Source organism: Panthera pardus, unplaced genomic scaffold (genome assembly GCF_024362965.1).
Source record: "Panthera pardus isolate Hobbes unplaced genomic scaffold, ASM2436296v1 HiC_scaffold_17, whole genome shotgun sequence".
NCBI classification, from domain to species: Eukaryota; Metazoa; Chordata; class Mammalia; order Carnivora; family Felidae; genus Panthera; species Panthera pardus.
Window position 1 is genome coordinate 123,419,820 of NW_026526732.1, and position 23,038 is coordinate 123,442,857.

The 23,038-nt window shown below is 44.4% G+C and overlaps 1 protein-coding gene across 2 annotated transcripts in view; it reads left to right on the forward strand.

Annotated features, from left to right (window-relative positions):
• Positions 1–6,235: 6,235 nt before the first annotated feature.
• NEDD9 (neural precursor cell expressed, developmentally down-regulated 9) overlaps positions 6,236–23,038 on the forward strand; it is a 183,728-nt gene continuing 166,925 nt past the window's right edge. For both annotated transcript variants that reach the window (XM_019420119.2, XM_053904909.1), the window contains exon 1: positions 6,236–6,416. The gene's annotated coding sequence lies outside the window, so the exon portion shown is untranslated. The remainder of the gene's footprint in view (positions 6,417–23,038) is intronic.

Sequence of the window (23,038 nt, forward strand, 5' to 3'; positions counted from 1 at the left end):
AGTTTGCAGTGTTTGGGGGCAGAGAGACGGCTGTAGACTGAACGTTTGTGGCCCCCACTTTCCAAATTCATATGTTGGAGCCTAATCCCCAGCGTGATGGTATTAAGAGATGAGGCCTTTAATCATGAGGGGAGATGATTAGGAGGTAATTCTAATGATGAGGGGAGGTAATTAGGTCATGAAGACGGAGGCCTCATAATAAGATTAGTGCCTTATAAGAAGAGACACAAAAGAGATTGTCTCTCCTGCAGGTGAGGGTATAGCAAGAAGATGGGCCTCTACAAACCAGGAAGAGGGTTCTAGCCGGAACCAGACCACGCGGACATCCTGACCCTCAGACTCCCAGCCTCTAGAACTGCGAGAAATAATTGTTTCTTGTTTAAGCTTCCCAGCCCCTGTGGCATGTTGTGAAAGCAGTCAACACTGAGACAGAAACTAAGGGTTTGATAACGATGCTACTGGAGAGTGCAGGGGACAAAGACTTGCCCCACACCAGATGCGACCTGATGAGCCCACCCAGAGACAGCAGGAGAGTGAAAACATATGCAGTCCAATGGTGAGACGTGGGGGATGGTAAGTGGAGAAGGTGCAGTGAGCCATGAAGGGGGCGACCCAGGGCCGAGTAGGGTCCCCCAAAGAACGAACGAAGTGCTCTGAGTGGGAAGACATGATCAGTTGTTTGAAATGCCCACAGAGGGAAAGACTCTGTATTGCCTATTGGCTTCATCACCTAGGATGCCCTGGGTGACATTGACAGGGACAGTCTCCATGGGGGCCTGGGGTGGGATCCGGGTGTTAGTATGGTAGGCATGCAGTGAGGAAGGAGGAAATGGAAGGTGTGGCTGTGGGGGCCCAGGATGTCGACTCGTCTATCAGAAAAGTCGAGCCTGCGAGGAAGAAGAGAAGAGACAAAGCAAGAGGGTAGACAGAGCTGAAGGACTGAAGTTTAGGGCTTCCACGACTCAAGGTTTTTGCTTTATAGACCAGGAAGTCGTACCGAAAGTAGAAGAGGAATAAGTTGGAGCTTTTATTATATTTTTTAAATTTTATTGTATTAGAGTAAAATACTTGTATAAAATCCGGAGGGACCATAAAGCAGTGCAGGGGTTTTAAATACTGGGAATCAGGAAATATATGTATATACATATACATATATATATTTCTCAATCTTTAAAATAGTCATCTCGCCATATGTGGTTGTGAATGGAGGCTGTTCTGAGGTTGAACAGAAAGAAAATGTTCAAGGAAGAGGACAAAGAGTCAGGGTAGAGAGACAGGTGGCTACAAATGATCACAAACAGCACATGACGGTCCCTAGCTGGGGCTGGGGTCACAGTCAGGGGCAGCAGGACAAACCTAGGGAGAAGCACGATTTTGATTTGATTGTCTGGCTAAGTGGTCAAGCGGGCGAAGAGGAAAATCCAGAAGTTCACTTTATCAAATCACCGCTGGACCTTTGGCATTTGACCTGGGAATCTCAACTCAGAGACGAACCAGCTAGACCGAAATCCGCGTTTTTGTATATTTAGAAAACAAATGAACAGACGCCAGACAAACGGAGGAGTCTAACCTCTTCAACCCTCAAAGGCAGCAACGTTGCTTTATTTTGTATATTCTCCCGAATGAGATGTTGTTTTCAAATTGCTATTTGCATGTGAAACCAGAATAACAGTTTATACAGTTCCCTCAGAAACTGAGGGTAATAGGATCGTTTCAGTCTCGTGTTCTCTTTGTATGCACAAGCACGCTCAAGGGGAGACAGCCCATGTGCCCAATTGCAAACTGACAGTGGTTACATACATTGATGTAAACGCTTAGAAAACGTCTTGGAAAAATACCAGACAGATAGCAGGGGTTCACTGTGGGCAAAGCAGGGGAGGGGATTGAAATTAAGGCTGATGGTCAAAGGCACTTTAGTTTTACCTGCACTGTTAGTTTTTTTTTTTTTTACAATATAAAAAATTATTACTTGTAGATTTAAAACAATTAAATAAATTTTTTTAATGTTTATATATTTTTGCGAGAGAGGGAGAGACAGAGCATGAGTGAGGAGGGGCAGAGAGAGGAGACACAGAATCCGAAGCAGGCTCTAGGCTCTGAGCTATCAGCACAGAGCGGGATGCGGGGCTCGAGCACATGAGCCATGAGATCACGACCTGAGCCAAAGTGGGACGCTCAACCAACTGAGCCACCCAGGTGCCCCTTTAAAACATTAACGTTAAAAAAATTATGGACAAATTAACACTAACAAGATTTTCCCAATTATTATAGGAAGGGATCCAAAAACGGTTACCGTGCAGCAGAGGGATAGGTGAACAGGATACAAGTTATGGAGAAGTGAGTGCGTGGTGTTTGACAGATGACTAAATGCTCCCCAAGGTGCTCCCCAAGATCGCAATCTTGAAAATCTGCCATCAGTGCTCTCTTAAAACTAATTTGGCCTTTCTTCCTTTGGCCCTTCCAGGTGCCTGCATTTCTTCAAACAGCTGTTCTGTGACCTAGAAGAATGGTTTCATCTTTGCAAATGCCACTTACTTCCTAAGGATAAACGTCAAAAAATGGTAGCGATTGCTCAAGTGGCAATGCTAGAAGCTACAGCTGAAAGGGTTGGAGAATGCGCAGAGAATGAGGAGCAGGAGGATGGAAGAACCGAGTTCTGCAGAGACTATGGAGTCTCTAGAAGCTCACATCAGCGCTTACCCGGGGCGCGGCACAAGGTGAGGGCTGGGCGCACAGTTGATGGACGGTGGGCAATAGTATGGAAGGAAGACTTGACAGTCCGTGGGAGATGCACGAGAAGACTCCTGAGCGACTGAGGGGCCTAGCTGAGCTGATTGGGGGAGAATTTGCAAGGAAACAAATCGGCCTCGGCTAACTGGGTAGCTGTGGAGCAGGAGAGAAAGTAGACTGAGCTCCCACTCACGGCTGGAAATGCATAAACACCCAAAAGAACAAGAACAAGGAAATCGACATTAATGCGTGCGCGTTGCTTAAAGAGCTGGTCATGAGGTTCTGGGATTCGGGACTGGGGATTTGGCTGATGAGAGAACAGGAGGAAGACAAAGATGTCCTGAAACAAGAGAAAAGGAGGGTTGCAAGTGGTAAAGGAGGGTCGTAAGGGCAAAAGAGGAAGGTGGATAAGGTTCGTTTTGCCATGCCTACTGGCCTGTAATGTCCCTTAGGGAAGGAGCTGATTCTCGTTCATTTTTAATTTTTCATAGCACTTGCTCGATAAATGATTTTGATGGCTGAGTGAACCCATTAATGGGAATAGTTATCTCACCAGGTCACCTTGAGGGCAGGTCCCGTGTCTTGGGGACTGACGTACCAACATGCCCAGGAAAGCTCATAGGAGCTTGTAGGAACACAGCACCTACTGAACGGACAAACGAACTGGATCTTTCTGAGTTCTAATTTCTTCATCTAAAAATGAAAACCACAAGACTGACTGCCATTCTTGAGCAGGGATGAAGCACACATTATAATACTAGACAACTTTGCTCTTGAAATTTGCCAAACCAACTCTGGGGCATATTCATTGAAATTCCTCTGTGGGTAGCTGATTCCCTATGGCTCATACTGTATTCAGTCATGGAGGGAAATGAGTCACGCATAGGGAATCATAAACACACACACACACACACACACACACACACACACACACACAAAGTCGGCCATGGATTTTTAAACTTTTTATCTTCTCAAATTCTCACTTCTGCCCCCCCCCCCCCCCGCCCCCCACCTGCCCCTCAGACTTCACTCCATACAACAGTCACTCCTTGGACCAAATACCCATGACAAATTCAAAACAGTTGCCTGGGGTTTGGCTACTGCTTAGCAGGTAGTTATAAACCATGCAGTGGTGCGAACTGAGCCGGCATGAAGAAGTTAATTAGAGCAGTCAAGAAGATTGTTTAAATAAAGACAAAAATGTAAACACGATCTTCATTGGATAGAGTGATTAGAAATTACAGGTGTTTGTTTTTATCAGAGCCATCTGGGGCCTGTCAAAATCTTGACGCATGGCATAATCTGCCACTAATCAAAAAAGAAGAAAACAAACCCAAAAAAAGAGAAGAAGGAAAACATCTAAGACCGTAAGTAGGAAAACAGACATAGAAAACCTTCATCTTTCCAAGTGGAAAAAAAATATTTCAGTTGTTTTTTTAAAACAAGTGTGATCTGTGTTTGGAAAAAGTCTGAACTCCTTAGTTCGTCTTGACAGACATGCTCTCTCTCCATTTTAAAGCCTCAGCCGTGGGACGTGCAGTGGGAAAGAAAGCCATGGGGATGTAGACAAAGGAACAGAGTTAAGGATAATCAAGTTGCCCATCTCAAGTGCTTGATGTAAATGAAGGCCAAGCTTAGCCTTCTTATATGTCTAAGGTGTCACTGACTTATGGAGACAGCTCGATAGCATTCATCTTCAAGGTATTATGGATAATTGGAAATTATTTTTTCCGAAATTGACACACTTAAATTTATGCCGCTTAAATATCTAGTGGAGAAAATAGCACATGATATGGGATAACGGGAAATGCATGGAGGGACATTTTGAAAAAATATGTACTGTCTAGACTTCCGCTCTGCTCGATTTGTTATGGATATGCTGCACTAGAAAATAAAAATTGGGGAATAGGATAATTCTATCTCAGATCTGGAACTGTTCCTGATATATAGCATGTATGCAAGAGTGGTGTTTTAAGGAAAAGAAGAGAGAAAGAAAAAATAGATGATACTTTTACCATGAATGTTGCTAATTACACCTATGGATGCAATATTTATATAAGGATTACCATGGATGTTTTTGTCATCGATTTATTTATAAGTCCTAATTACACAAGGCATTGAGCAGAGTGTTTTGTTTCTTTACTTAAATATGGCATCTGCTGCGGTGCCTGGGTGGTTCTGTCGATTGAGCGTCTGACTTTGGCTCAGGTCACCATCTCGCGGTTTGTGAGTTCGAGCCCCGCATCTGGCTCTCTGTGCCGACAGCTCGGAGCCTGAAGCCTCCTTCGGATTCTGTGTCTCCCTGTGTCTCTGCCCCTCCCCCCTCATGCTCTGTCTCTCTGTGTCTCTCAATAATAAATAAACGTTAAAAACATTAAATATGGCATCTGCTTATGGGTGAAGTATTTCCTTCATATGACTCAGGCCGGCCCAACACTTAAAAATAGATGACACAGATCTGAATTTCAGAAAAGTATTGCAGGATATTAAGACACCCAAAACGGCAACGAAACAGAAGTCACAAGAGCGCAGTGGATACTATGAGCGGAGATCAAAGATGAGGGGGAAGGTCAAGGGCAGTGCTTTTCTTTGTGTTGACCCTGGAGCAGGAAATCTACCTGATCACGGGGGAGTATCGATCCTTCAAACCATCTCCCTCTCTCCTCAACCCTCTCTGTCCCCCAGTCCCTTCCTAGGCACCAGAGAGGGATGGGAAGTGGGAAGAGAAGGAAAAACCAAAGGACTGAGCTTATAATAATATAACTCACCACCAGTGATGATAGCAAACCCTCATATCCTGCCTACCTACTGACTTGTGCCAGCCACTCTTTGAGGGCTTTACATATAGTAACTAATTTAACTCTCGCAACAATCCTATGACTGTCCCCTTTTACAGATGAGGAAGTTGAGGCCCAGAAAGACCAAAGGCGCTTAAAGGGTAACCACCAGGTAGTTAGCCTCAGACCAGACCACTTGTCGGCTACCCAGAGGCACAGCCAGAAGACAAAGGTTTGGGACTAAGGAACTTCCAAAGTCCTTTCCACATGCTCAGTCTAGGCCTCCATTCCACGCTGGGATGCTCCAGCTGGGTGCCTAGCGCCTAGCAGGGTGCCTATCAGTGCACAGACTCAAAAAATACTGGTCGAATGAAAAGTTGCTTCGTGTCAACTTATAGGGGAATTCTTTAGAGTCTATTAAGTCCATAAAACCACAAAACCCCGATTTGGTTGGCCTTAACATAGCTGAATGTTTGCCTCCGGGCAGCCTAGAAAGGAGTTTATGCCACTCTGCAGAATGGCATTGCAATGATAATTTAAAGATCACCTCTCTTTCTCAAAAGAGCAAGCAGTACCGATGAGAGCTAGATTTCTCACCTGCCCCTAAACTACATATCGCCCCCAGTGTATGAAAAAAAAAAAAAGACACAGAGAGGAAATGAACTGAGACAACATCACTTGCAGCAACCGGAAGGAAAAACACGCACAAACCCTGTTCACAGTCTATGTGTGTGGTTGCTCAGTAGGGAAATGCTTGCAGCTGCCTTTAGAAGCGAATCTGGTGGCCGGGGCAAGATACAAGCATCGGGATGAGGCAGCACTGAGCTCCCAGCTCCCACCTGCCTGACTGGGGAGAGGGAGAGAATACCAGTGAGACCGGACGATCCAGCAGCAGTGGCTCTGCCCTGGGTAAGTTCTCAGACACTTGTGGCCTGACGGGGGGTGGGACTCACTCAGACTCTGACTTCCTGAGCTGGTATCAGATATCTGTTAGTGTTCCCCTCTGTTGACACCCCTGAACTGGAGCTGAGAGGGCCTCAACACGTCCCAAAGGTGGAAAGAGGGACTCCAGGATTCTTTCCAGTCGACCCGCAGGCACTGGCTTTAAAGCAACCTGAAACCTACATGATTCTATTTTTGAAATCATCGTGGGGAGGTGCTTCCGGGTGTGTAAGCTGGATGGCTCCTCCCCCTTGCTGCCCTCCGCAGAGAGCATACCTGTGATAACCTTCAGCTTTGGCTTCTCCTATTTCAATACTTCAAAGTGTGAGCTGTCACTTGCACATTATGATGGACTAAAATCATTCATAATGTCATTTTCGGTCCCTCTGGGACTCAGCCTGGAGGGGTAGGAAATGGTGATTGGGGATTGGACTCAGGGTTGATTGGCTCTGCAGAGAACTGGTCATCAGCATCATCTCTAAGGGCTTGGGGACAAATCACACTATGTTCTACCTGTTCGCACTGGGCCACCTCAACTTCTCCATCCTTTCTTTATTCTGTATTTACTAATTCCCTTGAGTCATTCATTCATTCGGTAGCGTTTCTTCCACAAAGGAATTGAGGCAGCCTTTTCATCTTGGTGAAATCATTTCAAAACGAAAAACACGGACAACTTTCAAGGGAATGCCATTCGAAAAGCGTTGCATGTTGTTCAAAGCTGTGTGGACGTCGGCGGGCTGGTTTTCTGCCCTTTGTGCCCATGATGAGAGCTGAGGGTGTGTGCTCTGGTCTTCTTAACCCCTGTTTGAGGAGCTTCCCCCCTCCCCCCCCCAAGAAAGTTGGTTCCCACCAGAAGTGGGTGTGAAGAGCCCATGACAGGACCCTGGGAACAAGTCAAGTGATTTTCCTCCTTGTTTCTACTTCCTTCCAGTTTGGGGATAAATTCCTTCCAATCTGCAAGGACATCCCTGTTTTAAGAATGGGGCAAAGTGGAGCAGTGGAAAGGGCAGGATGACAAATCAGCTTTGAGTTGGAGCTCCACCATTTCTCATTAATTAGTTCATTCATGGGGCAGCTGCTTTTAAGTCAAAACTTACATAAGATGAAGGAAAACGGACATTGCCCTGCTTCCAAAAAGTTTACGGGGCGTGGGGGAGAAGCAGACGTTAATTACTAATTACACAAATGCGATAAGGATCACAACGTATTGTGGGGGAAGCTGATCTCGTCTGGGAGGCAGGGAGGTTTCTAGAAAGAAAATGAGACTAGAATTGAAAAGAAGGCGTAGGAGTTCACAAGGCTATGCTCCAGGCAGAGAGAACAGCAGAGACCGTTTCCTGAGGTAGGAGACCACAGAATTATCTGGCAAAATCAAGGCCAGTGTAGCGGGAGGCGAGTGGATAGTGGGTCAAATTAGCCCAAAGTGCAGCATGAAAGACGTTGCTTATTCTAAAAGCCACGGAGAAGGTAGAGGGGTTCTCCATGGCTTTTAGAATAGGTGTGGAGGACGGATGGAAAGGGACCACATCTAGAGACAGGGAGACCAATCAGAAGGTGGAGAAAGTCAGCCAGGCAAGTGTATCTACGTGAATACAGACAAGAGTGGTCGCAGTGGAGACAGAATTACACAAATTTAAAAGTCAGCTAGAAAGGAAAATCGACGGCACTTGGTGGTGGACAGAAAAGGAGAGCGAGGGGGGAAGGGTCAGAGATGACCCCCAGTTTCCCGGTTTGCACATTCAAACGGATCCTGATGCTGTTATAGCCAGTCACTGAGACTGGGGAAGCTGGTGGGGACCAGGCTTGGGTTAGTTCAGTTCTAGAATTGATCCAAATGCAGATGTCAGTCAGGCATTCGACACTGGCCAATATCTAGAGCTCAGGGGAGAGGTCTGGGGATCCTTGGCATAGATTTGGTAATTGCAACCATGATTGTGGGTGATACATGCTTGAGGGAAAGTATCAAATGGGAAAGGAGAGGGTGGCTTAGAATCGAATCTCAAGAAATTCTAACCTTTATTTTATTTTAGTGTTTGTTTTTGAGAGAGGGAGAGAGAGAAGGAACATGAGTGGGGGAGGGGCAGAGAGAGAGCTGGCAGCCCGGAGCCCAACGTGGGGCTGGAACTTAGGAAACCACCAGATCATGACCTGAGCTGAAGTCGGATGCTTAACTGACTGAGCCACCCAGGCGCCCCAAGAAATTCTAACATTTAAATAGAGGTAGGGGATGAGGTGCCTGGGTGGCTCAGTCGGTTAAGCATCCGACTTCAGCTCAGGTTACGATCTCGTGGTTCGTTAGTTCCAGCCCCACGTCGGGCTCTGGGCTGACAGCTCAGAGCCTGGAGCTTGCTTCAGATTCTGTGTCTCCCTCTCTCTCTGACCCTCCCCTGCTCGTGCTCCATCCCTCTCTCTCAATAAGTAAATGAATGTTAAAAAAGTTTTTTTAATAAATAAATAAATAAATAAATAAATAAATAAATAGAAGTTAGAGGAGAAGGAGCCCCCGCAAGAAGACTAGCACAGTTCCTTGAAAAGAGAAATGCAGGGGCGCCTGGGTGGCTCAGTCGGTTAAGCATCCGACTTCAGCTCAGGTAACGATCTCACGGTCGGTGAGTTCGAGCCCCGCGTCAGGCTCTGGGCTGATGGCTCAGAGCCTGGAGCCTGCTTCTGATTCTGTGTCTCCCTCTCTCTCTCTGCCCCTCCCCTGTTCATGCTCTGTCTCTGTCTGAAAAATAAATAAACGTTAAAAAAAAAAAATTAAAAAAAAAATAAAAGAAAAAAAAAAAAGAAAAGAGAAATGCAAAATTGCCTCGTGACCCAGCAATTCTACTCCTAGTTAAGCATCCAAGAGAACGGAAGACAGGGACTCAAATATGTTACATGTGTGCACACTTTGCTAGCAGCACTATTCACAACAGCCTGAGATGGCAAGCAGCTTAAATGTCCATCAGCAGATGAGTGGAGAGACAAATTGTGGTATGTCCATACGCAACGGAATATTATGCAGCCACCAAAGAAAAAATGAACTGCTAATACATCCCACAGCAGGGTTAAGTCTCAAAGGCACTGTGTAAAGTGAAAGACGCCAGGCACAAGAAGTACTTGATTCCATTTATATGAAATACCCAGAATGGGTAAGTCAGTAGAGACAGAGTGCAGGTTGGTGGCTACCAGTGGCTGTTACGGAGTAGGAGATTTCCTGTGGGGGTGATAAAAGTATTTTGGAGCCAGATGCAGGTGGTGTTGGCACAGCATTGTGACCATATTGAACGCCGCTGAATTGTCCTCTTGCAAATGTCTAATGTATGTCATGTGAATTTCACCTCGATGTTAAAAAAGAAGACGACTGGGAAGGCGTAACCAGGGGTGTAGAACACAGGCTGCCTGACTTTGGGCAAATGATGCCTAAAATGATAGAGCCTCTTTCTCTGTATGTAAATGAGGGGAAAGAGCCCTCTTGGAATGCTGTGGTATGGGTCAAGCATGACACGTTTTTGAAGTTTCTAGCAGAGGAAGGGTGGAGTGAAAACAGTTTCCTACCTACATCCTTTGGGCCTCATCAGGACTGGACTAACTTCTAACAGCCTGAGTCTTTATCTCAGGACCTGAGAGCTTTCTCCAAGCCAAGTAGGGCCACTGTAATTGCTGAAAGGCAAATGAAAAGGCCCAGAATCCAACTCTCGAGTGGGCCGTAAACATCCCAGCTCCCTCAGACCTGAGTGGAATAACTCTAAGACGCATGTTTTACCGATTCCCTAAAGTTTCCACGTGAACTTAAGCTCAGTTGCCACAGGGGTAGCCGGCTTGATAACTGACCTTTTATGTGCCGTCCCTTCTCACGATTCTTCCCTGGCTTCCTGCTCTCCAGCAAGGTGTCCTGGGATCATTGGTTAAACTACCCACACTTGAGGGGGCCTGGATGGCTCAGTCCGTTAAGCATCTTGGTTTGGGCTCAGGTCCTGATCTCCTGGTTTCACGAGTTTGAGCCCGGTGTCAGGCTCTGTGCTGGCAGTAAGGAGCCTGCTTGGGATTCTCTCTCTCCTTCTCTTTCTTTTCATCCCCAACTTGCACTGTCTCTGTCTCTCTCGGGACAAATAAGTAAACTTTAAAAGCAAACAAACAAACAAAGTACATGCACTCGAATATGAGTCAGGGTCTGCTTCTGGGGAAATTCAAGCTGCTACACAGCCCTGTGCATACTCAGGTCATGTCACTCACTGTTCCCCGTTTACTTAGGCATCTGCATTTTGATATCCCTCATATCTATTCAGGGCCATATGGAGGACGTCCTCCTCAGCCCCTTATGAGATCCTGCTTAGAGAAAGGAACCAGGTACACAGGGAGAGATCCTTTATTTTTTTTAAAGAGCTTATTTTTAGGGCACCTGGGTGGCTTAGTCGGTTGAGCGTCTGACTTTTGCTCAGGTCATGATTTGCAATTCATGAGTTTGAGCCCCGCGTTGGGCTCGGTGCTGACAGCTCAGAGCCTGGAGCCTGCTTCTGATACTGTGTCTCCTTCTCTCTCTGCCCCTCCCCTGCTCTCTCTCTCTCTCTCTCAAAAATAAATAAACATTAAAAAGTAATGAAAATAGTTTATTTTTAAGTAATCCCTACATCCAACATGGGGCTCCGGCTCACAACCCCGAGATCAAGAGTCACATGCTCTTCCAACAGAGCCAGCCAGGTGCCCCAGGGAGAGTTCCTTTAGACGTAACATGTCCTGTGCAAAACTGTATCACACCTTACTCCAAATGCCCTCCATTTTCCTTCCGCTTATCTGTCTCCTGGCAACTCCTTTGATCAAAGTTTCCAAACTGTGGGGCACCACAGGATAATTTTACATGGTACACAATACACAGATATAGCATACAATCATGCTGTCACTAGACCTTGCCACAGAAAACTTTCCCATTTTCACTCTCCTGATCGTTTGAGATTGGCCTGATCTTAACATTCTCTAACCATTGGCCATTTACCTTTTTAACAAGGAGAAAAGGAGCCTTGGACTATGAGCCATCAGCAGTCAACGAGAGCCAGCTAAAATTCACCAGCATAGTTTTGTTTTCCTGCATCTGTTTTCCATGATTACCTTCTATTAACTGTAGCGGCACTGGCTATTCACCTGCAGGAGTGTTATAAACTTTCTTTTAGTATAAGTAAATATCTTCAAGTTAAAAAAAAAAAGTGAGTCGATTGAAAGGAAAAAAAAAATCATGTTACTAATTGTGCTGGTAGCACAACTGACATGATAGACACCAGGAGGCAGGACTTTGAGAGAAGACTGGCAGAGCTTCATTAGAGCGGGAGCTCCTCAAGGCCACAGCTGAGTCTCATTCCACCCAGCACCTGCCATGTGTGCGTGCCACAGGGCCACGAACGACAGGGACGTCCTAGGCTGGGGTGTCCAAGCCACGCTTTGCCGCAGACTGTTTTGATCATTCAAATCAACACTGCACCCACGATAGCTCCCAAATATCCAGGCAGTGATGATAGCTTGAAATTGACACCCTTCCCGGCTCTATTACATGGTGGTTCTGCCCTAAGGAAGCATCCTGGGGGGTCAGAAGTAAGTCAAGCAATGGTGAAGGGAGGTAACAAGTGAAGGTATCAGTACATCCACAATTCTTTTTCACCTTCGGTTCCGACTGGAAGCTTTGGTTAATGGAGGTCTATAACTCCGCTAACGTTCTCTTTGATTTTTATAAGCAGCTGTTATCCCCCAAACCCCTCCCTTCGTTTTCCAAGGAAGATGATAAATGAGGATTAATAATCTGCACAAATTTCACTTTAGGAAAAATTTTTAGGTATCGGAAAACATTTCATACTACAAAGAAGCATATGTTACGCGTGCCTACCTTCTAAATAGTAATAGAAATAAACCTTACCAACCCTTGAGGCCTGATTCATGCCCCTAGCCAATTGTATCAGTTTCTACCCATGCCCCCCACAAAGGGAACTGCTCTCTTAAATTTTGTGTTAATCATTCTCCCTTACTTTTCTTTTTAGATATGCCTCATATGTCTATAGGTACAGATATATCATATGTGGACTATAAGTTATGTCTAAATTTATTTATATAAAAATTAATTAATATGTAATTTATGTGTATTGTATATGCTGTTTATTTTTTCCTGTTTGGTAACTTTAAGCAAATATGATCATACCATATATATCCTTCCATAACTGGAACATGCTGGCTCAATATTGTTTCTGAAGGTTAATCCACGTCGATGCAAATTGGTGTTGACGAGTTATTTTGATGGCTGTATAGCATTCTATCAAGTGGACATATGACAGTCTATTTATCATTTCTCCCCATTGACAGTGCTAGGTAATTGCCACCGATGAAGGCTCAGGGTATAATTTCAGGAATGCTCCCCAGATCTCTCCCTCTCTCATGCACAAAACACTACCAGCAGAGGCGTGAGGCCTGGCTTCATGCTAGAAACAGGCTTCCACTGGAGGTAAGAGGTAAATGAATTAGAGAACCGAGAGCCAGAAGGAAAAAGACATCAAAGGAGAGGAGGGGCCTTAAAGGGGAAGGAAGAAAGAGATAAAAATGACTCCCAGAGAGAAAACATACTCCCAGGGGTGAACTGTGCTTCCTGCAGGCACATTAAGGAAGGCTTTCACTCTCAATGTCCACTTCCCCTACCACACAAACCCTCAGTGGGAGGGTCTATGTGAATATGGACTCTACAGAAGCATCCTCCCTCAGGTCCACAGATAGACTCGGTGGCTGCTAATCTCATTGCTAGATCCCCAAGAGAACCAGATTTCATGCCGTGCTCCCCTAGAGGCTTCCAGCTGATGTATTTTTAGATTCGTCTTTTCCTTAGCCTTATGGGGGGACCAATTATCTGCCACACATCAAGTGGTACCGTGTCCGTGAACCTTTTGTAACCTTTTGGCTAGTTTCCATGACGGAAATTCCCCACCCACAGCTTCACTCTAAAGAGTGGAAATATTTAGAGGAAGTGATACTATTAATGTCTCAGCATCGCCCTGGGAAGTATTTTCCCCTAAAATTACAGTAGTAAATTGGTGCCTCCCATAACACCATCACAACACAGCTTTGACAAGTACAATGTTCTCTTGGCACCTGTTTCTCTAGAGAGATGTACAGGTGCTTTGCATCACAAGAGAAATGAAACTTTGAGGAGGTAATGCTCTCTGGTCCTCCACCCAGAGTGGAGAAATTAAGGTCAAAAGCTGTCGGAGGTGGGGAGACACCTGGGTAGCTTAGTCAGTTGAGCATCCAACTCTTGATTTTTGGCTCAGGCCATGATCCCAGGATCCTATGATCGTGGGATTGAGGCCCATGTCGGGCTCTGCGCTGAACACGGTGCCTGCTTAAGATTCTCTTTCTCTCCCTCTGCCCCCGTCTCCCACTTGGGCACTCTCTATCTCTCTCTCTTAAATTAAAAAAAAAAAGAAGCAAGCTATCTGGGTTGTGTCAAGCTATCTGGGTTGTGTCACTGGTCTGGCTTTGGCGGCTGTGGGGCCTCGGTGAGTGAGAATGATTCTTGGTAAATAGCATGTGTTGACTGATTCATTGAGAGAGCAAATGAGTAAGGCATACTGAATTAGCCAGGGTTCTTTAGACAAGCAGAGCCAATAGCATGTGAGTATATGTGTAACGATACAGAGAGCTTTCTTTTAAGGAATCGGCTTATGCTTCTATGGAGCTGGCAAGTTCCTCGGAGACCCGAGGAAGAGGTGATGTTGTAGCTGAGTGCGAAGGCAGAGTCGGTTGGCAGAATTCTTCCCCAGGGGCAATCAGTCTTTTTCTCTTAAGGCTTTCAACTGATTAGATGAGGCTCACCCACATCATAGAGGGCTATCTGCTTTCCTCAGAGTCAACTAATTTAAATTTTCATCTTACCTGACAAGTAACTTCATAGAAACATCTAGAATAATGTTTGATCAAATATGGGGATCTCTTGGCTTGGCCAAGTTGATGCATAATATTAGCAATCACAGATACCATATCTCATTTCAGAAAATCAGTTAGTTATTTGCTCAACATTAGTGAAGGGCCCCCTATGGGCGGACACTGGGTACTGACACTGGGACACTGACACTGGGACTGCTGGGTACTGAGGATTCAACAATGAAGCTAAGTAGACAAAATCCCCATCTTTAAGGAAATCATGCAGAAGAGATGCCCAAGGAATTCAAATCCCTTGTAAGATTTATGCCTACAAGAAGCACTACAAATACAACATGAGCCAATCAAATCCAATTTACTTGATAATATGGTGCTGGGATATAATAAGGTTGTGTCTTCATGGAATTCCTGGTTGAGGAGGGACCTCAAATATAAATTATAGAACGACCATAAACATATTTCAACAATCACACACAGCATGCTATCCATTGTACAGCTTTCCAGAGTACATATAATTCAGTTATAAATGACAGTGAGGATTAACCAATTGCATACAGCTGTATTTAAAATAAAGTGACCGAACTATTTTGTACATAGTTTTTTTTTTTCATATTTCTCTATTTTTATGGCAAGATGGATAAAAGAACCTCTTAATAAAGGTGTTATGATTTGAGAAGCACTGATTTGGAAAGGCTCAGCTAGGACTGTTTGATGATATTCCTTTGGTTGTTTGCTTTAAGTTATTTACTTTACTGGCCTCTGTTTTCATTGCACTCTTGGTATTTTGTCTGAAGCAAGGGCAGTTATTAGAAATAAAGGGATTAGTTCATTTTATTTAGAGCTGAGAATCCATTTTTTAATTAAAAGTTTTTTTAATTGTTTATTTTAAGAGAGAGAGAGAGAGAGCAAGTGAGGGAAGGACAGAGAAAGAGAGGAAGAGAGAGAAACCCAAGCAGGCACCCCGCTGTCAACACAGAGCCTGATGCAGGGCTCGATCCCACGAACCATGAGATTATGACCTGAGCAGAAATCAAGAGTCAGACACTCAACTTCCTGAGCCCCCAGGCTCCCTGAGAATCCATTTTTTTAAAAAGTGATGAGGTTACCTGTGCCTGCTTGCTAAGTGCTGTATGTGGCTCTGGGCCTATGAGCCTAGGCATAACTTACACTCTAAGAGCATTGGTATTTTACTGGGATATTCGAGGGCCACAAGCTAGGGGTTATAATCCTATCCAAGTATCCTTGTGCCCTTTCCAGCCCTTACCAAAAACTTTGATTGGTATACTTCAGACAGTGGAATTTTACTGAAGAAAGAAAGCATCATGACACTTTATCACGGATTATCCACCCCCTCTCAGGAAGCTTACCCTCAAGTTGAGGAAAAAACCATACATTTGTTTGCAAAGCAAAGACCACACTTAAAAGGCCGCTAAGTGGCCTCCTTAATGTTCCCCTAAAAGGCCAATTATGCACCCGACTCAGGACTTCTGCACTGGAAGGACCTTCTGAGTCTTACTTGCCAGGCTCCCCCCTTCCCTCAGCAATCAGGTCACACCTTATCACACTAGTCTTCCCTGACCATTTTATATATAATAAATATATATATTTATATATAATATATATTTATATATATTATATATTTATTATATATATATAATAAATATATAATATATATTTATATATATTATATATTTATTATATATATATAATAAATATATATATATTTACATATATTATATATATTATATATAAATATATAATAATAATATAATATATAATAATATATTATATATTTATATATATTATTATATATTTATATATATTTATATATTTATATATTATTATATATTTATATATATAAATATATATTATTTATATATAATAAATATATTTATTTATACATATATATATATGCCTCCAACACTCCCGCCATTACCTGCACTTACCGCCACCTGCCGTTGTAAATACCTGCGTATTTGCTTATTTTTTGTTTACTCCCCTGGACTTAGTTTTGTTCACTGCTGTGTCTCTGGCATTGATAGGTGCATAAGAATGGATGGATAAACGAAGGAGAGAGTGAGTGAGTGGATCACCAAGTGAGTGTTAGAGGCCAGTGTCACCATGAAGAAGGAGAGTTCTTTGAGTCAGGAAGCCTGCTCGGGAGAGCTGAGGCTCAGATGGCCGGCCTCGCGGAGGGGGAAAGATCTAGAAAAGCATGAGGAGATTGTGAGGGGGACTAAGAGGCGGTCTGAGCAGCGCATCGAGGTGGCTGTGCACCAGGACGCTCCTGGGGGACCTGCAAGCTGGTCCCTTTGACTTGCGTGCAGATAGTGGGAGGGCAGAGGCAGGAGACACCCCCCCTCGCACACTGAAAGCATGGGGGCCAGGCCTGGTTGTCCCTGGTGAGGGGCCAGGAGCCCGCCCTCTTGGACTGCGCATGCTGGAGGCAGAGACAGGCTTTTCCTCAGGAAAGCAAATTTGGACCTGTTCCAGTATTTGAATAACAGCCTGATTGAAAAGCAGAGTTCATCTCGATAGAGCAGAGCAAAGAATGTTTTGGGCCTGAGCAGTCTTCAGAGAAAATATGGCTGGCTGCTTGCTTCAGCCATAGGAAAAGTTCAGGAATTGTTTCGTGTGATGCCTTCCTCCAAGCAGGCCCGTGATTGGCCCTCCTGGGTCCCTGCCAGCCTGATTCAACAGCGAAATGTCTATTTCACAGTTAAACAAAGTGTTGCACAGAGAAATGGGCTTTTACATGCATGAGTTAATACCCGCAGCAGTAATATTCCTTCATTAATACCCACTTAGAGAAGTGCTGGCCTTATCTATGTCTTATTTTCTCTCTGCTGAATAATTTATTTCTTAATGGCACGGAAGAGCTACCTGACCCAACACTCTCTTTTTGACTTCAACCTAGCGTGTGTTTCTTTATTTTGCGGTGATTTGAAATGCAGTTGTGCCTGATATCGAAAGTGTGAACACCGTCACAACGTCCGTCAGGAGGATCGTCATTATAATTTGGGAATCCACACTTACGGATTACTATGCTTCTGGGGTGTTGTGTGTGGTTTTTTTTTTTGTTGTTGTTGTTTATTTAAAAATTGTTTTTAAGTTTATGTATTTTGAGAGGTGGGGCAGGGGGGAGAGGGGGAGGGGGAGAGAGAGAATCCCAAGCAAGCTCCCCACTGTCAGCATGGAGCCCGACTCGGGACTCAAACTCACGAACCATGAGATCACGACCTGAGTTGAAATCAAGAGTCGGATGTTTCACTGAGTCACCCAGGCATCCCTATGCTACTGTTAAAAAAGACTAAAGGTGATCTATACCACAAAGATACAAAAAAATGTGGACTAAAATCAAAGCAACAGATACAATAGAGCATAGAGTATTAGCCTATTTTTATTTTTTTTTTTAATTTTTTTTTCAACATTTTTTATTTATTTTTGGGGCAGAGAGAGACAGAGCATGAACGGGGGAGGGGCAGAGAGAGAGGGAGACACAGAATCGGAAACAGGCTCCAGGCTCCGAGCCATCAGCCCAGAGCCTGACACGGGGCTCAAACTCACGGACTGCGAGATCGTGACCTGGCTGAAGTTGGACGCTTAACCGACTGTGCCACCCAGGCGCCCCTAGCCTATTTTTAATAAAATGAGGACTATTAGCTATCTTCTTGTAAACAACAACAACAACAAAAGCGATCATCAGAGTTCAGGAAATGGGCAGATCCAGGAGACTGGATAACCAGTGGAATACTTAAGAGGGCAGCTCTGGAGCCAATGGCCTGGGTTCAAATCCCACCTCTACCTCTTTCCTGTTGTGTGGCCTTGAAGAGGTTACCACTGTACCCTTCTGTTTCTCCATTTCTCATCTGCAGAAGGGAGGTAAGAGCAGTAATACCTCACTCGGTGGGGTTCTTTTGAGTCAGTACATGGGTTTGAGGGCTCTATAAGTCAATATACGCAAAACACTTAGAGCTGTGTCTGACACATTAAATGCTCAGTACGTACTGAGTATGAGGAAGAAGAGGAGGAGAGAGAATAAGTTTTCATAAAAGAGAAGGGGCCTAAAGAGCGAATAGGGTCCGACAAGAGAAGAACGCCAGAAGAGAAGAGCGTGCAAAAACAAAACCCAAACACTTCTCGGATGAATAAAATAACCCAATTAAATTCATCTCCACCTCTGTAAAGAAGGTCAAAATGATATTTCATTAGCTAGATGATAAACATGAGCTCATAGGTATAAGTACTGAGATGAAATATAAGGAGGATATCCTTTGTCCTCGTGGAGATCAGCGTGCATATCAGTCACCAGTCAACAAATATTTATGGATTCCCTACAGCGTGCTGAGCTACGTTGGAAATAGTACCAATAGTCCCTGCCAGCATGGGACTTTGTTCAAGTGGGCTTAAAGTCAGAAAACTACTGGGATGATTTCTTTCATTGTATGTTGATTTGTAACATACCCAAGTGTTTTAGTGGTTACCCCCGTGTGACTCAAACAGAAAAACAAAATCGTTGTATTTACCTCTTTAGAGACATAGACAACCCTTGATTTTCTGGGCTTGTGAGGAATCCCAGGAACTGATAAATGACATAATGTTTATTTTATCTGTAAGTTAAACAGATCGTCATTGCTTTGCCTTCTAAGTTGAAAACCTTTCTCCATCTCTTGGGATTCCTAGTTGTCCTACATTCCTATCCCCGCTTCTCAACTTGCAAATGGCCCCATGGGCCCAGGGGAGAAGCAACATCCAGGTGACGCGCAGGACGTTCTAAGCAGTCCCTTGGTCGTTGAGCTGGGAGACATTGGCAATCACCTCATCACCCTCACCCGGTAAAATAAATGCAAGTGAGTCCCTGAAACACAGAGGCTTCTTTTTTTTTTTTTTTTTTTTTTTTTTTTTTTTGCTTACTACCCCTGACCACACTTGAGGAGGCATTTTGAGGACCAGGATCCAGGCTTACAAATCTCTGAGGGTACAGACAGGGGGGCCAGGCATTTCAGAGCTCTGCAGGATTTCTTTGCAAGGGGTGCTGTGTGGAAGGTGCCAAACAGCTAGTGGCTAAATTTAAGAAATTGCAGTAATTAATTGGTCCAAAGAGGTATCACTCACTCTCAGGATCGCACTGCCAAGAATTGAGCTGGGGAGTTTGGTCTCCAGGGAAGAGTTAAAGATCAGACAGGAACCATTACAAAAATTTCCACTGAAAAATAAGTTCCTTGTAAGAGAAGCTGACAGGCTTACTAATTGCAGCTTACTCTGAACTTAATGAGTCTGTATGCAGCATTTTTGAAGAGAGCGCAGAGTGTTTGAATGATGGGGAGCAGAGCGGGGGGGGGGGGGGGGGGGGGGGGAGGGGCGTGAAGGGCTCCGAGCAGATGAATCTGAATCTAACAGGCATGATAAGTGCCTTAGAATAATGATCCATTTTAGAGTGAGCTGCATTGGGAAGTGACGCAACTTTGCTTTCTCCAAGATTCGTACCAACAGCAAAGATTGATAAAACACATTTGTGCTGCTGCTGTGTTTTAGAAGTTCAACCACATAATAACTGTAGCAGGCACATCACACTGTGCTGCTTAAATCTCAAACATTGCCTTGATGTAGGATGATCACAATAGAAAGGAATGTTATTTTTATCCAGCCATTGGTGAGGGTGTTGACTTCCTTAATCCAAGAAACTAAATCACTGGCCACTCCAGAGACTCTGACCTAAGTCTTCATTGATGCCCAATCACCTTTTAGACCGCTGCGTGTGGTTTTTAGCAGACCAACCCAGGAGGAAGGATTAAGCTGCTACAATGAGGAAAAGTTAATATTTTGATTGGTCATACAACTGAGTTTATTGCAATACCCTTTCCATTTGTAATTTAGCATTAAAAGGCTCTACGCTTGAGGTAACCTACCCTCCTTTCTGAATGCTCAATACAATGAAAACTAGGTTTTTATTTCACATTTGATTTTTCTCTTCAGTCTTGGTGATAGCTAATGTTATTGGAGCGAAACATTCATAGCTAACATTTAGGTACTAATTTACAGTTCAGTCAGCACATTGACCCACATCATCTTACCCAATGTCTACTGGCATCCTGGGAGCATTATTATATCCCCCACTCTACCAATGATGAAACTGAAATAGAGATAGAATCAATGAGGTAACTCATGTAAAGTTGGGCAGGTTGAGCACCAGATATAGCTAGGACTGAAACTCGGGTTTTTTCACTGAGTCATTGGCTTAAAAGAGTTTATCCAATGACCAGGCAACTCTTCCCAGTGGATCCTGACAGTGTACTTGCCTTTGGTGTGAGGACATTGATTTTTCTTAGATGAAAATACACTTTATTTCAAGATAGGAGGTTTTGGTCTTTATTTACACCTCTTCCATATTGCTTACATCCTGCTGACCAGCAAGGGCCAAGATTTCCCATGGGAACGTCTGCTGTACAGGTAGGTCCCATCTCCTTCTTTTGGCACTCGTTGTGACCAAGTCCTCTTTCCAGCTATCTAATATCTGTGGGCTCCTTCCGATTTTACTTTGTCAAAACGTGCTCACAGGGAAGGATTTGATCTAATTGATTCGGCATCGCCAGGCCACTGCTCACCCACCATTTACACTGTAAGTCATATTTCTTCCTACGAAATAGGAAGTTTGTTTCCCTACTGAAAGGGATTCGGAGGAGGAGATGGAGAAGATGAGGTTTTACATCAAGGGCATCTTCCATTACCGTCCAAATTCTGCCATGGAGGTGTAGTGAGCTTTAGCCAGCTCAGCTCTGAGTAGGACATCTGGATCTATCGACTAGGGCAACACAACAAGTTGCCATACATTTGCTCTGACATATAGCCAACAGGCATTGAACAGAAAGAGTAGTTTTTCTTTGAAAGCAGTGCAAGAATAAGTCTGTGGAATGCTAGGGTCATTCCGCTTCCTCAAATGGAAAGAGACTGGATGTTTCTACATTAACTAGGGGGGTTGAAATGTAGGAAGGGGTGATTGAGAAATAATTTTAGCAACCAGAATGTTAGGTATTCTGCTGCAAGACAATGTGTTCCCGTCTGGGGGACGGGTGGTAGAAAATAGGGTGACCATGATGAAAGGGGCTCAACCCAAGCTGCCCAGCCCCTCTCTCCTTCTTCTGCTTCAGTTCTCCTAAACACCCAGCCAGCTCTGCTGAATTTATCACCACAGTGTCCAGCCCCTCCGTGCTGGACCCAAGGAGAGAGAAGAGGCAAGGGAAGAGGAGAGAAAGCATAGAGGCTCCATTTGGCATATAAAGCAAAAGTCTTGTTATAAACATTCTTGTCTAAAAAATAGTCATTGGGTCACCTGGATGGCTCAGTTGGTCAAGGGTCTGACTTTGGCTCCGGTCGTGATCTTGCAGTTTGCGAGTTCAAGCCCTACATCGGGATGTCTGTTGTCAGCACAGAGCCTGCTTCAGATTCTCTGTATCCCTCTCTCTCTGCCCCCTCCCCTGTTTGTGCTCTCTCTCCCTCTCTCTCTTTCTCTTTGTCTCTCTCTCTCTCAAAAATAGAATAAACATTTAAAAACATAGTCATGGAGTTGCATACCATTCCCCTTCCTTTTCCCTCCTCATGGATGTTTCAATTTCTTGGAGACATTCTATGTGTCATTGAGCTATGGGAAACATATGGTAGCTTTCCTGGGTAGCGGGCAGAAGAGATAGAGGGCTTGGTGCCTCATAATATGATATAGTTTCATTGAGCATTTAGTATGTTCTGAGCAAACATATCTCCTTTGACTCGCAATCCACCAATGAGGGAAGTATTATTATTGTAAGTTTAGAGGCTCCCCAGGAGGAAACAAGGGCTCTGTAGCTATCCTGCCTGGGTTCAAACCCTGATGGTGCTATGTGCCTGCTGTGTGACCTTAAGATGTTTGCTTAAACTCTCCACGAAACCGCCTCCTCACCTTTAAAACTGAGATGATAATAATGTCACACACGTGTGCCATGGATCCCCAAGCCCACCCCGTGTGATGACTCACTAGGGGGACTCAGAGGACTCAGCATATAGTCATATCCACAGCTAAGACCTATTATGCCCAATGGAATCAAGCTGAAATAAGCAAAGGGAAAAGTACATGGGGCAAAGTCCAGAGGAAACCAGGTACAAGCTACCAAGAATCCTTTCCCAGAGGAGTCACGCAGGATAGGCTTAATTCCTCCAATAATGAGTCATGACAGGTATGAAATGGTGTCTACCAGGGAAGCTCATCAGAGACTCAAGGCTAGAGTTTTGATTGAGGGCTGGCCACTAAGGCATCCTCTGTCTGGAACATAGCAAAATTTCAAACCCCAGAAAGGGGAGCAGGTGTTAACACAAACCACATTGTTTTTACAAACAGCTACAGTAAGTCATTCTTATCAGGGAATGGTGGAAACCTTCGTGAAATCCAAGCTCCTAGATGCCAGCCAAAGGCCAACCTTTCAAACAGGGCTTTCTAAGGATAGCAGCCCCAGACCTGCTGTGTTAACTCTTCTCTGTACATCATCTCATTGGATTGTTGTGAATTTAGATGAAGTAAAATGCATTCAATGCTTACAACAGTGTCTTTTTTTTTAGTTTGTTTATTTTAGAGATAAGTGAGTGGAGGAGGGGCAGAGAGAGAGAGATGGAGAGAGAGAATCCTAAGCCAGCTCCCCACTGCCAGTGAGGAGCCCAACGCAGGGCTCGAA